This window comes from Triturus cristatus, chromosome 8 (assembly GCF_964204655.1).
Source record: "Triturus cristatus chromosome 8, aTriCri1.1, whole genome shotgun sequence".
NCBI lineage: Eukaryota > Metazoa > Chordata > Amphibia > Caudata > Salamandridae > Triturus > Triturus cristatus.
In genome coordinates this window covers 739,629,568-739,644,334 of record NC_140591.1, presented here as the reverse complement: position 1 = coordinate 739,644,334, position 14,767 = coordinate 739,629,568, and the positions used below count along the sequence as shown (strand labels likewise).

The window sequence follows — 14,767 nt, the reverse complement described above, 5'->3', positions numbered from 1 at the left end:
TCAATATAAACAGACTTTATTTCAATCAAGCTGTCTTTTCTATCCTTCAGGAGCAGAATGTTCTGAACATCAGCGCTCCAGAATGTAGTGTTTTCTTGGCAAGCATCACATATTGTGATGTGTTAGCTAAAAGTTCCATATCCTAGAGACTGATATATTCCTCTGTACTTGTACCTTGGGGATTCATCAAAACCTGGCATCATAAGCAGCTTTCTACTGCCACAGACTGGACAGCGAAACAATTTAAAATATCCCAGAAAAAGAAAATAAGCATGCTTAATCAGAGCTTTCTGGACAGGAAGGACCTTTGAGCAAGTGAGGAATAAGCACTGCTTTTGTTAATTTGCATAGGCAGAATAGAGACTTCTGGGAAAAGGCCGAAATTACAGTCACAGAAAATGGCTGCATCTATAGAGAACGCTAAGAAGTGTTGGCAGCTTTTCCTCTGACCCTGACCACTTTTACAAGCAATCCTATGATAGTCAGCAGGACCCACCCTAAAAAGGAAGGGGCATCCACTTGGACCCTTTCCACCTTTTCTAAATCTCGCCTGATTGAGCACTGATTGAGCAGATAAGCACATGTCATTCTCATTTCAGAAAGGTATTGGTTAGCTTGCTGCTAGCAGCTCAGTTATGTTATGATGTTAGAGGCTATGCAAGGAATGCTTTAGTCCAGCGATATGCAGTTTTTATTGCGCCTTGCCTTCACCAGGAAGATCTTTAGCTTGAATCTGTGGCCTAGGTATTCACCTTGGTATTTCTTTTGGCACAAAGTGAAGGAGTATTTGAGAGAAAATGCACAATGTGTTTCTTATGTTGTTATGAACAACTTGTTATTCTTTCTCATTAAGCTTCAGCCACTGCAGAAATATATAAATAAGGGCTGACTTCCTGTAAGACGTGTCCAAAGCTGGGACGGAATAAAAGGAGACACTTGTAAATGATAGTGCTATCGTTTGAGAAAGGGTAAGTTGAGACTGACTTTCATGCGTATTCACAGACCAAGCATCATAAAGATACCAGCATGATCTTCATTGCGGGCTTAGAGCCGGTATTAGCTTTTGAGAGGTAAGAGGATTTTGAGGGCTCGTTGGTCTAGGGGTATGATTCTCGCTTTGGGTGCGAGAGGTCCCGGGTTCAAATCCCGGACGAGCCCTTTTCTTGGTACTCTTTTCAAGTTGTTTTGAAGTTTGCGTTTCAAAACCAACATCAATTTTTTCTTTGCAGTAGTGGATAATTCTTTGCTAGAGTCTCATGCTTCAGCCCTGCCCAGTCTGAGCTAATACCAAACATCTGGTCTTGCATGGCATGTACGAGCGTTCAGCTAGGGATGTCGGGCAGGTTGCATGAAAGAAATCTAAAGCCAGAGGCCCATGGAATAGCCAGTTCGGAGCAGTTTCATTACAGAAAAATCAACTGTAGGTATCTGTTTCTGTAGTGTAGTGGTTATCACGTTCGCCTCACACGCGAAAGGTCCACGGTTCGAAACCGGGCAGAAACAGTTGTTATATTGTGTTGTCTACAATGTTGATAGGTGCCGTTTTGCCATGGAATTGTCCAAGCCCTGAAGATTATTTCATGCAATCTTGTTCCAAGAAAGGGAATTCTCTCAAAACACTAAAGTAATCGGCGTGTGGATGTATCTGTTGGTTCTCAGACCTTGCTTTCAAAAGAGCCCTGCAATCGGTTCACTGCTCACCTAGAACAAGCATTAACATGGAGAATTGTTGGCACCAACAGGAATCTTATTTTAGTGGAGTGTTTCTGGCTTTGAGTGCAGAGGCCCTCGGCTCAATTCCAAGATGATCCTTCTCAAGGTGATGATACAAATGCATTGTCACCTTTACGTTTAATGTCAGAATCATTTATTTCCAGTTGGTGGTGTAAGAATGTTTGCAACAGTATGGCGATTTTTCCTAGCCATGCATGAATGAAAGCATATCACTCGCCTTTAGGTGTTTTTCTAATACATTGATATTTGCATCTTCCTTCCTAGCCTGCATGTTTGACTATCTTACAGGCTGCATGTAATAAGTATCACATCAGGGCCCTTCTTCTACTCAATTCACAACTGTTCTATCACGACATAGATAAGAAAGCTGCATCTGCTTTTGTTGTGTAGTGGTAATCAGGTTTACCTGACGTGTGAAAGCCCCATGCTTTGAAAGTACACAGTAACAAAGAAACCGATGACTTTTATAAAAAGGTGTCATGTGTGTCTCTTACTTTGCACAAAAAGTGCCAGAGATGACTTCATTTGCAGTCACTTGAAAAGTAGGGATTCTCCAATAAATGGTAAATGGTTGAAACAAATCTGAAGAAATGCATGACTTACCTGTGTGTGTGTGTGTATGCATGTATGTATATATAGTGAGAGAGAGCGTCAATATAAACAGACTTTATTTCAATCAAGCTGTCTTTTCTATCCTTCAGGAGCAGAATGTTCTGAACATCAGCGCTCCAGAATGTAGTGTTTTCTTGGCAAGCATCACATATTGTGATGTGTTAGCTAAAAGTTCCATATCCTAGAGACTGATATATTCCTCTGTACTTGTACCTTGGGGATTCATCAAAACCTGGCATCATAAGCAGCTTTCTACTGCCACAGACTGGACAGCGAAACAATTTAAAATATCCCAGAAAAAGAAAATAAGCATGCTTAATCAGAGCTTTCTGGACAGGAAGGACCTTTGAGCAAGTGAGGAATAAGCACTGCTTTTGTTAATTTGCATAGGCAGAATAGAGACTTCTGGGAAAAGGCCGAAATTACAGTCACAGAAAATGGCTGCATCTATAGAGAATGCTAAGAAGTGTTGGCAGCTTTTCCTCTGACCCTGACCACTTTTACAAGCAATCCTATGATAGTCAGCAGGACCCACCCTAAAAAGGAAGGGGAATCCACTTGGACCCTTTCCACCTTTTCTAAATCTCGCCTGATTGAGCACTGATTGAGCAGATAAGCACATGTCATTCTCATTTCAGAAAGGTATTGGTTAGCTTGCTGCTAGCAGCTCAGTTATGTTATGATGTTAGAGGCTATGCAAGGAATGCTTTAGTCCAGCGATATGCAGTTTTTATTGCGCCTTGCCTTCACCAGGAAGATCTTTAGCTTGAATCTGTGGCCTAGGTATTCACCTTGGTATTTCTTTTGGCACAAAGTGAAGGAGTATTTGAGAGAAAATGCACAATGTGTTTCTTATGTTGTTATGAACAACTTGTTACTCTTTCTCATTAAGCTTCAGCCACTGCAGAAATATATAAATAAGGGCTGACTTCCTGTAAGACGTGTCCAAAGCTGGGACGGAATAAAAGGAGACACTTGTAAATGATAGTGCTATCGTTTGAGAAAGGGTAAGTTGAGACTGACTTTCATGCGTATTCACAGACCAAGCATCATAAAGATACCAGCATGATCTTCATTGCGGGCTTAGAGCCGGTATTAGCTTTTGAGAGGTAAGAGGATTTTGAGGGCTCGTTGGTCTAGGGGTATGATTCTCGCTTTGGGTGCGAGAGGTCCCGGGTTCAAATCCCGGACGAGCCCTTTTCTTGGTACTCTTTTCAAGTTGTTTTGAAGTTTGCGTTTCAAAACCAACATCAATTTTTTCTTTGCAGTAGTGGATAATTCTTTGCTAGAGTCTCATGCTTCAGCCCTGCCCAGTCTGAGCTAATACCAAACATCTGGTCTTGCATGGCATGTACGAGCGTTCAGCTAGGGATGTCGGGCAGGTTGCATGAAAGAAATCTAAAGCCAGAGGCCCATGGAATAGCCAGTTCGGAGCAGTTTCATTACAGAAAAATCAACTGTAGGTATCTGTTTCTGTAGTGTAGTGGTTATCACGTTCGCCTCACACGCGAAAGGTCCCCGGTTCGAAACCGGGCAGAAACAGTTGTTATATTGTGTTGGCTACAATGTTGATAGGTGCCGTTTTGCCATGGAATTGTCCAAGCCCTGAAGATTATTTCATGCAATCTCGTTCCAAGAAAGGGAATTCTCTCAAAACACTAAAGTAATCGGCGTGTGGATGTATCTGTTGGTTCTCAGACCTTGCTTTCAAAAGAGCCCTGCAATCGGTTCACTGCTCACCTAGAACAAGCATTAACATGGAGAATTGTTGGCACCAACAGGAATCTTATTTTAGTGGAGTGTTTCTGGCTTTGAGTGCAGAGGCCCTCGGCTCAATTCCAAGATGATCCTTCTCAAGGTGATGATACAAATGCATTGTCACCTTTACGTTTAATGTCAGAATCATTTATTTCCAGTTGGTGGTGTAAGAATGTTTGCAACAGTATGGCGATTTTTCCTAGCCATGCATGAATGAAAGCATATCACTCGCCTTTAGGTGTTTTTCTAATACATTGATATTTGCATCTTCCTTCCTAGCCTGCATGTTTGACTATCTTACAGGCTGCATGTAATAAGTATCACATCAGGGCCCTTCTTCTACTCAATTCACAACTGTTCTATCACGACATAGATAAGAAAGCTGCATCTGCTTTTGTTGTGTAGTGGTAATCAGGTTTACCTGACGTGTGAAAGCCCCATGCTTTGAAAGTACACAGTAACAAAGAAACCGATGACTTTTATAAAAAGGTGTCATGTGTGTCTCTTACTTTGCACAAAAAGTGCCAGAGATGACTTCATTTGCAGTCACTTGAAAAGTAGGGATTCTCCAATAAATGGTAAATGGTTGAAACAAATCTGAAGAAATGCATGACATACCTGTGTGTGTGTGTGTATGCATGTATGTATATATAGGGAGAGAGAGAGCGTCAATATAAACAGACTTTATTTCAATCAAGCTGTCTTTTCTATCCTTCAGGAGCAGAATGTTCTGATCATCAGCGCTCCAGAATGTAGTGTTTTCTTGGCAAGCATCACATATTGTGATGTGTTAGCTAAAAGTTCCATATCCTAGAGACTGATATATTCCTCTTTACTTGTACCTTGGGGATTCATCAAAACCTGGCATCATAAGCAGCTTTCTACTGCCACAGACTGGACAGCGAAACAATTTAAAATATCCCAGAAAAAGAAAATAAGCATGCTTAATCAGAGCTTTCTGGACAGGAAGGACATTTGAGCAAGTGAGGAATAAGCACTGCTTTTGTTAATTTGCATAGGCAGAATAGAGACTTCTGGGAAAAGGCCGAAATTACAGTCACAGAAAATGGCTGCATCTATAGAGAACGCTAAGAAGTGTTGGCAGCTTTTCCTCTGACCCTGGCCACTTTTACAAGCAATCCTATGATAGTCAGCAGGACCCACCCTAAAAAGGAAGGGGCATCCACTTGGACCCTTTCCACCTTTTCTAAATCTCGCCTGATTGAGCACTGATTGAGCAGATAAGCACATGTAATTCTCATTTCAGAAAGGTATTGGTTAGCTTGCTGCTAGCAGCTCAGTTATGTTATGATGTTAGAGGCTATGCAAGGAATGCTTTAGTCCAGCATTATGCAGTTTTTATTGCGCCTTGCATTCAGCAGGAAGATCTTTAGCTTGAATCTGTGGCCTAGGTATTCACCTTGGTATTTCTTTTGGCACAAAGTGAAGGAGTATTTGAGAGAAAATGCACAATGTGTTTCTTATGTTGTTATGAACAACTTGTTACTCTTTCTCATTAAGCTTCAGCCACTGAAGAAATATATAAATAAGGGCTGACTTCCTGTAAGACGTGTCCAAAGCTGGGACGGAATAAAAGGAGACACTTGTAAATGATAGTGCTATCGTTTGAGAAAGGGTAAGTTGAGACTGACTTTCATGCGTATTCACAGACCAAGCATCATAAAGATACCAGCATGATCTTCATTGCGGGCGTAGAGCCGGTATTAGCTTTTGAGAGATAAGAGGATTTTGAGGGCTCGTTGGGTTAGGGGTATGATTCTCGCTTTGGGTGCGAGAGGTCCCGGGTTCAAATCCCGGACGAGCCCTTTTCTTGGTACTCTTTTCAAGTTGTTTTGAAGTTTGCGTTTCAAAACCAACATCAATTTTTTCTTCGCAGTAGTGGATAATTCTTTGCTAGAGTCTCATGCTTCAGCCCTGCCCAGTCTGAGCTAATACCAAACATCTGGTCTTGCATGGCATGTACGAGCGTTCAGCTAGGGATGTCGGGCAGGTTGCATGAAAGAAATCTAAAGCCAGAGGCCCATGGAATAGCCAGTTCGGAGCAGTTTCATTACAGAAAAATCAACTGTAGGTATCTGTTTCTGTAGTGTAGTGGTTATCACGTTTGCCTCACACGCGAAAGGTCCCCGGTTCGAAACCGGGCAGAAACAGTTGTTATATTGTGTTGGCTACAATGTTGATAGGTGCCGTTTTGCCATGGAATTGTCCAAGCCCTGAAGATTATTTCATGCAATCTCGTTCCAAGAAAGGGAATTCTCTCAAAACACTAAAGTAATCGGCGTGTGGATGTATCTGTTGGTTCTCAGACCTTGCTTTCAAAAGAGCCCTGCAATCGGTTCACTGCTCACCTAGAACAAGCATTAACATGGAGAATTGTTGGCACCAACAGGAATCTTATTTTAGTGGAGTGTTTCTGGCTTTGAGTGCAGAGGCCCTCGGCTCAATTCCAAGATGATCCTTCTCAAGGTGATGATACAAATGCATTGTCACCTTTACGTTCAATGTCAGAATCATTTATTTCCAGTTGGTCGTGTAAGAATGTTTGCAACAGTATGGCGATTTTTCCTAGCCATGCATGAATGAAAGCATATCACTCGCCTTTAGGTGTTTTTCTAATACATTGATATTTGCATCTTCCTTCCTAGCCTGCATGTTTGACTATCTTACAGGCTGCATGTAATAAGTATCACATCAGGGCCCTTCTTCTACTCAATTCACAACTGTTCTATCACGACATAGATAAGAAAGCTGCATCTGCTTTTGTTGTGTAGTGGTAATCAGGTTTACCTGACGTGTGAAAGCCCCATGCTTTGAAAGTACACAGTAACAAAGAAACCGATGACTTTTATAAAAAGGTGTCATGTGCGTCTCTTACTTTGCACAAAAAGTGCCAGAGATGACTTCATTTGCAGTCACTTGAAAAGTAGGGATTCTCCAATAAATGGTAAATGGTTGAAACAAATCTGAAGAAATGCATGACATACCTGTGTGTGTGTGTGTACGCATGTATGTATATATAGGGAGAGAGAGAGCGTCAATATAAACAGACTTTATTTCAATCAAGCTGTCTTTTCTATCCTTCAGGAGCAGAATGTTCTGATCATCAGCGCTCCAGAATGTAGTGTTTTCTTGGCAAGCATCACATATTGTGATGTGTTAGCTAAAAGTTCCATATCCTAGAGACTGATATATTCCTCTGTACTTGTACCTTGGGGATTCATCAAAACCTGGCATCATAAGCAGCTTTCTACTGCCACAGACTGGACAGCGAAACAATTTAAAATATCCCAGAAAAAGAAAATAAGCATGCTTAATCAGAGCTTTCTGGACAGGAAGGACCTTTGAGCAAGTGAGGAATAAGCACTGCTTTTGTTAATTTGCATAGGCAGAATAGAGACTTCTGGGAAAAGGCCGAAATTACAGTCACAGAAAATGGCTGCATCTATAGAGAACGCTAAGAAGTGTTGGCAGCTTTTCCTCTGACCCTGACCACTTTTACAAGCAATCCTATGATAGTCAGCAGGACCCACCCTAAAAAGGAAGGGGCATCCACTTGGACCCTTTCCACCTTTTCTAAATCTCGCCTGATTGAGCACTGATTGAGCAGATAAGCACATGTCATTCTCATTTCAGAAAGGTATTGGTTAGCTTGCTGCTAGCAGCTCAGTTATGTTATGATGTTAGAGGCTATGCAAGGAATGCTTTAGTCCAGCGATATGCAGTTTTTATTGCGCCTTGCATTCAGCAGGAAGATCTTTAGCTTGAATCTGTGGCCTAGGTATTCACCTTGGTATTTCTTTTGGCACAAAGTGAAGGAGTATTTGAGAGAAAATGCACAATGTGTTTCTTATGTTGTTATGAACAACTTGTTACTCTTTCTCATTAAGCTTCAGCCACTGCAGAAATATATAAATAAGGGCTGACTTCCTGTAAGACGTGTCCAAAGCTGGGACGGAATAAAAGGAGACACTTGTAAATGATAGTGCTATCGTTTGAGAAAGGGTAAGTTGAGACTGACTTTCATGCGTATTCACAGACCAAGCATCATAAAGATACCAGCATGATCTTCATTGCGGGCTTAGAGCCGGTATTAGCTTTTGAGAGGTAAGAGGATTTTGAGGGCTCGTTGGTCTAGGGGTATGATTCTCGCTTTGGGTGCGAGAGGTCCCGGGTTCAAATCCCGGACGAGCCCTTTTCTTGGTACTCTTTTCAAGTTGTTTTGAAGTTTGCGTTTCAAAACCAACATCAATTTTTTCTTTGCAGTAGTGGATAATTCTTTGCTAGAGTCTCATGCTTCAGCCCTGCCCAGTCTGAGCTAATACCAAACATCTGGTCTTGCATGGCATGTACGAGCGTTCAGCTAGGGATGTCGGGCAGGTTGCATGAAAGAAATCTAAAGCCAGAGGCCCATGGAATAGCCAGTTCGGAGCAGTTTCATTACAGAAAAATCAACTGTAGGTATCTGTTTCTGTAGTGTAGTGGTTATCACGTTTGCCTCACACGCGAAAGGTCCCCGGTTTGAAACCGGGCAGAAACAGTTGTTATATTGTGTTGGCTACAATGTTGATAGGTGCCGTTTTGCCATGGAATTGTCCAAGCCCTGAAGATTATTTCATGCAATCTCGTTCCAAGAAAGGGAATTCTCTCAAAACACTAAAGTAATCGGCGTGTGGATGTATCTGTTGGTTCTCAGACCTTGCTTTCAAAAGAGCCCTGCAATCGGTTCACTGCTCACCTAGAACAAGCATTAACATGGAGAATTGTTGGCACCAACAGGAATCTTATTTTAGTGGAGTGTTTCTGGCTTTGAGTGCAGAGGCCCTCGGCTCAATTCCAAGATGATCCTTCTCAAGGTGATGATACAAATGCATTGTCACCTTTACGTTTAATGTCAGAATCATTTATTTCCAGTTGGTGGTGTAAGAATGTTTGCAACAGTATGGCGATTTTTCCTAGCCATGCATGAATGAAAGCATATCACTCGCCTTTAGGTGTTTTTCTAATACATTGATATTTGCATCTTCCTTCCTAGCCTGCATGTTTGACTATCTTACGGGCTGCATGTAATAAGTATCACATCAGGGCCCTTCTTCTACTCAATTCACAACTCTTCTATCACGACATAGATAAGAAAGCTGCATCTGCTTTTGTTGTGTAGTGGTAATCAGGTTTACCTGACGTGTGAAAGCCCCATGCTTTGAAAGTACACAGTAACAAAGAAAACGATGACTTTTATAAAAAGGTGTCATGTGTGTCTCTTACTTTGCACAAAAAGTGCCAGAGATGACTTCATTTGCAGTCACTTGAAAAGTAGGGATTCTCCAATAAATGGTAAATGGTTGAAACAAATCTGAAGAAATGCATGACATACCTGTGTGTGTGTGTGTACGCATGTATGTATATATAGGGAGAGAGAGAGCGTCAATATAAACAGACTTTATTTCAATCAAGCTGTCTTTTCTATCCTTCAGGAGCAGAATGTTCTGATCATCAGCGCTCCAGAATGTAGTGTTTTCTTGGCAAGCATCACATATTGTGATGTGTTAGCTAAAAGTTCCATATCCTAGAGACTGATATATTCCTCTGTACTTGTACCTTGGGGATTCATCAAAACCTGGCATCATAAGCAGCTTTCTACTGCCACAGACTGGACAGCGAAACAATTTAAAATATCCCAGAAAAAGAAAATAAGCATGCTTAATCAGAGCTTTCTGGACAGGAAGGACATTTGAGCAAGTGAGGAATAAGCACTGCTTTTGTTAATTTGCATAGGCAGAATAGAGACTTCTGGGAAAAGGCCGAAATTACAGTCACAGAAAATGGCTGCATCTATAGAGAACGCTAAGAAGTGTTGGCAGCTTTTCCTCTGACCCTGGCCACTTTTACAAGCAATCCTATGATAGTGAGCAGGACCCACCCTAAAAAGGAAGGGGCATCCACTTGGACCCTTTCCACCTTTTCTAAATCTCGCCTGATTGAGCACTGATTGAGCAGATAAGCACATGTCATTCTCATTTCAGAAAGGTATTGGTTAGCTTGCTGCTAGCAGCTCAGTTATGTTATGATGTTAGAGGCTATGCAAGGAATGCTTTAGTCCAGCGATATGCAGTTTTTATTGCGCCTTGCCTTCACCAGGAAGATCTTTAGCTTGAATCTGTGGCCTAGGTATTCACCTTGGTATTTCTTTTGGCACAAAGTGAAGGAGTATTTGAGAGAAAATGCACAATGTGTTTCTTATGTTGTTATGAACAACTTGTTATTCTTTCTCATTAAGCTTCAGCCACTGCAGAAATATATAAATAAGGGCTGACTTCCTGTAAGACGTGTCCAAAGCTGGGACGGAATAAAAGGAGACACTTGTAAATGATAGTGCTATCGTTTGAGAAAGGGTAAGTTGAGACTGACTTTCATGCGTATTCACAGACCAAGCATCATAAAGATACCAGCATGATCTTCATTGCGGGCTTAGAGCCGGTATTAGCTTTTGAGAGGTAAGAGGATTTTGAGGGCTCGTTGGTCTAGGGGTATGATTCTCGCTTTGGGTGCGAGAGGTCCCGGGTTCAAATCCCGGGCGAGCCCTTTTCTTGGTACTCTTTTCAAGTTGTTTTGAAGTTTGCGTTTCAAAACCAACATCAATTTTTTCTTTGCAGTAGTGGATAATTCTTTGCTAGAGTCTCATGCTTCAGCCCTGCCCAGTCTGAGCTAATACCAAACATCTGGTCTTGCATGGCATGTACGAGCGTTCAGCTAGGGATGTCGGGCAGGTTGCATGAAAGAAATCTAAAGCCAGAGGCCCATGGAATAGCCAGTTCGGAGCAGTTTCATTACAGAAAAATCAACTGTAGGTATCTGTTTCTGTAGTGTAGTGGTTATCACGTTTGCCTCACACGCGAAAGGTCCCCGGTTCGAAACCGGGCAGAAACAGTTGTTATATTGTGTTGTCTACAATGTTGATTGGTGCCGTTTTGCCATGGAATTGTCCAAGCCCTGAAGATTATTTCATGCAATCTTGTTCCAAGAAAGGGAATTCTCTCAAAACACTAAAGTAATCGGCGTGTGGATGTATCTGTTGGTTCTCAGACCTTGCTTTCAAAAGAGCCCTGCAATCGGTTCACTGCTCACCTAGAACAAGCATTAACATGGAGAATTGTTGGCACCAACAGGAATCTTATTTTAGAGGAGTGTTTCTGGCTTTGAGTGCAGAGGCCCTCGGCTCAATTCCAAGATGATCCTTCTCAAGGTGATGATACAAATGCATTGTCACCTTTACGTTTAATGTCAGAATCATTTATTTCCAGTTGGTGGTGTAAGAATGTTTGCAACAGTATGGCGATTTTTCCTAGCCATGCATGAATGAAAGCATATCACTCGCCTTTAGGTGTTTTTCTAATACATTGATATTTGCATCTTCCTTCCTAGCCTGCATGTTTGACTATCTTACAGGCTGCATGTAATAAGTATCACATCAGGGCCCTTCTTCTACTCAATTCACAACTGTTCTATCACGACATAGATAAGAAAGCTGCATCTGCTTTTGTTGTGTAGTGGTAATCAGGTTTACCTGACGTGTGAAAGCCCCATGCTTTGAAAGTACACAGTAACAAAGAAACCGATGACTTTTATAAAAAGGTGTCATGTGTGTCTCTTACTTTGCACAAAAAGTGCCAGAGATGACTTCATTTGCAGTCACTTGAAAAGTAGGGATTCTCCAATAAATGGTAAATGGTTGAAACAAATCTGAAGAAATGCATGACTTACCTGTGTGTGTGTGTGTGTGTATGCATGTATGTATATATAGGGAGAGAGAGAGCGTCAATATAAACAGACTTTATTTCAATCAAGCTGTCTTTTCTATCCTTCAGGAGCAGAATGTTCTGAACATCAGCGCTCCAGAATGTAGTGTTTTCTTGGCAAGCATCACATATTGTGATGTGTTAGCTAAAAGTTCCATATCCTAGAGACTGATATATTCCTCTGTACTTGTACCTTGGGGATTCATCAAAACCTGGCATCATAAGCAGCTTTCAACTGCCACAGACTGGACAGCGAAACAATTTAAAATATCCCAGAAAAAGAAAATAAGCATGCTTAATCAGAGCTTTCTGGACAGGAAGGACCTTTGAGCAAGTGAGGAATAAGCACTGCTTTTGTTAATTTGCATAGGCAGAATAGAGACTTCTGGGAAAAGGCCGAAATTACAGTCACAGAAAATGGCTGCATCTATAGAGAACGCTAAGAAGTGTTGGCAGCTTTTCCTCTGACCCTGACCACTTTTACAAGCAATCCTATGATAGTCAGCAGGACCCACCCTAAAAAGGAAGGGGCATCCACTTGGACCCTTTCCACCTTTTCTAAATCTCGCCTGATTGAGCACTGATTGAGCAGATAAGCACATGTCATTCTCATTTCAGAAAGGTATTGGTTAGCTTGCTGCTAGCAGCTCAGTTATGTTATGATGTTAGAGGCTATGCAAGGAATGCTTTAGTCCAGCGATATGCAGTTTTTATTGCGCCTTGCATTCAGCAGGAAGATCTTTAGCTTGAATCTGTGGCCTAGGTATTCACCTTGGTATTTTTTTGGGCACAAAGTGAAGGAGTATTTGAGAGAAAATGCACAATGTGTTTCTTATGTTGTTATGAACAACTTGTTACTCTTTCTCATTAAGCTTCAGCCACTGCAGAAATATATAAATAAGGGCTGACTTCCTGTAAGACGTGTCCAAAGCTGGGACGGAATAAAAGGAGACACTTGTAAATGATAGTGCTATCGTTTGAGAAAGGGTAAGTTGAGACTGACTTTCATGCGTATTCACAGACCAAGCATCATAAAGATACCAGCATGATCTTCATTGCGGGCTTAGAGCCGGTATTAGCTTTTGAGAGGTAAGAGGATTTTGAGGGCTCGTTGGTCTAGGGGTATGATTCTCGCTTTGGGTGCGAGAGGTCCCGGGTTCAAATCCCGGATGAGCCCTTTTCTTGGTACTCTTTTCAAGTTGTTTTGAAGTTTGCGTTTCAAAACCAACATCAATTTTTTCTTTGCAGTAGTGGATAATTCTTTGCTAGAGTCTCATGCTTCAGCCCTGCCCAGTCTGAGCTAATACCAAACATCTGGTCTTGCATGGCATGTACGAGCGTTCAGCTAGGGATGTCGGGCAGGTTGCATGAAAGAAATCTAAAGCCAGAGGCCCATGGAATAGCCAGTTCGGAGCAGTTTCATTACAGAAAAATCAACTGTAGGTATCTGTTTCTGTAGTGTAGTGGTTATCACATTCGCCTCACACGCGAAAGGTCCCCGGTTCGAAACCGGGCAGAAACAGTTGTTATATTGTGTTGGCTACAATGTTGATAGGTGCCGTTTTGCCATGGAATTGTCCAAGCCCTGAAGATTATTTCATGCAATCTCGTTCCAAGAAAGGGAATTCTCTCAAAACACTAAAGTAATCGGCGTGTGGATGTATCTGTTGGTTCTCAGACCTTGCTTTCAAAAGAGCCCTGCAATCGGTTCACTGCTCACCTAGAACAAGCATTAACATGGAGAATTGTTGGCACCAACAGGAATCTTATTTTAGTGGAGTGTTTCTGGCTTTGAGTGCAGAGGCCCTCGGCTCAATTCCAAGATGATCCTTCTCAAGGTGATGATACAAATGCATTGTCACCTTTACGTTTAATGTCAGAATCATTTATTTCCAGTTGGTGGTGTAAGAATGTTTGCAACAGTATGGCGATTTTTCCTAGCCATGCATGAATGAAAGCATATCACTCGCCTTTAGGTGTTTTTCTAATACATTGATATTTACATCTTCCTTCCTAGCCTGCATGTTTGACTATCTTACAGGCTGCATGTAATAAGTATCACATCAGGGCCCTTCTTCTACTCAATTCACAACTGTTCTATCACGACATAGATAAGAAAGCTGCATCTGCTTTTGTTGTGTAGTGGTAATCAGGTTTACCTGACGTGTGAAAGCCCCATGCTTTGAAAGTACACAGTAACAAAGAAACCGATGACTTTTATAAAAAGGTGTCATGTGTGTCTCTTACTTTGCACAAAAAGTGCCAGAGATGACTTCATTTGCAGTCACTTGAAAAGTAGGGATTCTCCAATAAATGGTAAATGGTTGAAACAAATCTGAAGAAATGCATGACATACCTGTGTGTGTGTGTGTATGCATGTATGTATATATAGGGAGAGAGAGAGCGTCAATATAAACAGACTTTATTTCAATCAAGCTGTCTTTTCTATCCTTCAGGAGCAGAATGTTCTGATCATCAGCGCTCCAGAATGTAGTGTTTTCTTGGCAAGCATCACATATTGTGATGTGTTAGCTAAAAGTTCCATATCCTAGAGACTGACATATTCCTCTGTACTTGTACCTTGGGGATTCATCAAAACCTGGCATCATAAGCAGCTTTCTACTGCCACAGACTGGACAGCGAAACAATTTAAAATATCCCAGAAAAAGAAAATAAGCATGCTTAATCAGAGCTTTCTGGACAGGAAGGACATTTGAGCAAGTGAGGAATAAGCACTGCTTTTGTTAATTTGCATAGGCAGAATAGAGACTTCTGGGAAAAGGCCGAAATTACAGTCACAGAAAATGGCTGCATCTATAGAGAACGCTAAGAAGTGTTGGCAGCTTTTC

At 41.6% G+C, this 14,767-nt stretch overlaps 2 non-coding genes across 2 annotated transcripts; both read left to right on the top strand.

Annotated features, from left to right (window-relative positions):
* The first annotated feature begins 3,815 nt into the window (after positions 1-3,815).
* TRNAV-CAC (transfer RNA valine (anticodon CAC)) lies at positions 3,816-3,888 on the top strand. The gene has a single exon. It is a non-coding gene; the product is annotated as a tRNA-Val (tRNA).
* A 9,479-nt stretch (positions 3,889-13,367) lies between these two features.
* On the top strand, positions 13,368-13,440 carry TRNAV-CAC (transfer RNA valine (anticodon CAC)). Its single transcript has one exon. It is a non-coding gene; the product is annotated as a tRNA-Val (tRNA).
* Positions 13,441-14,767: the final 1,327 nt, after the last annotated feature.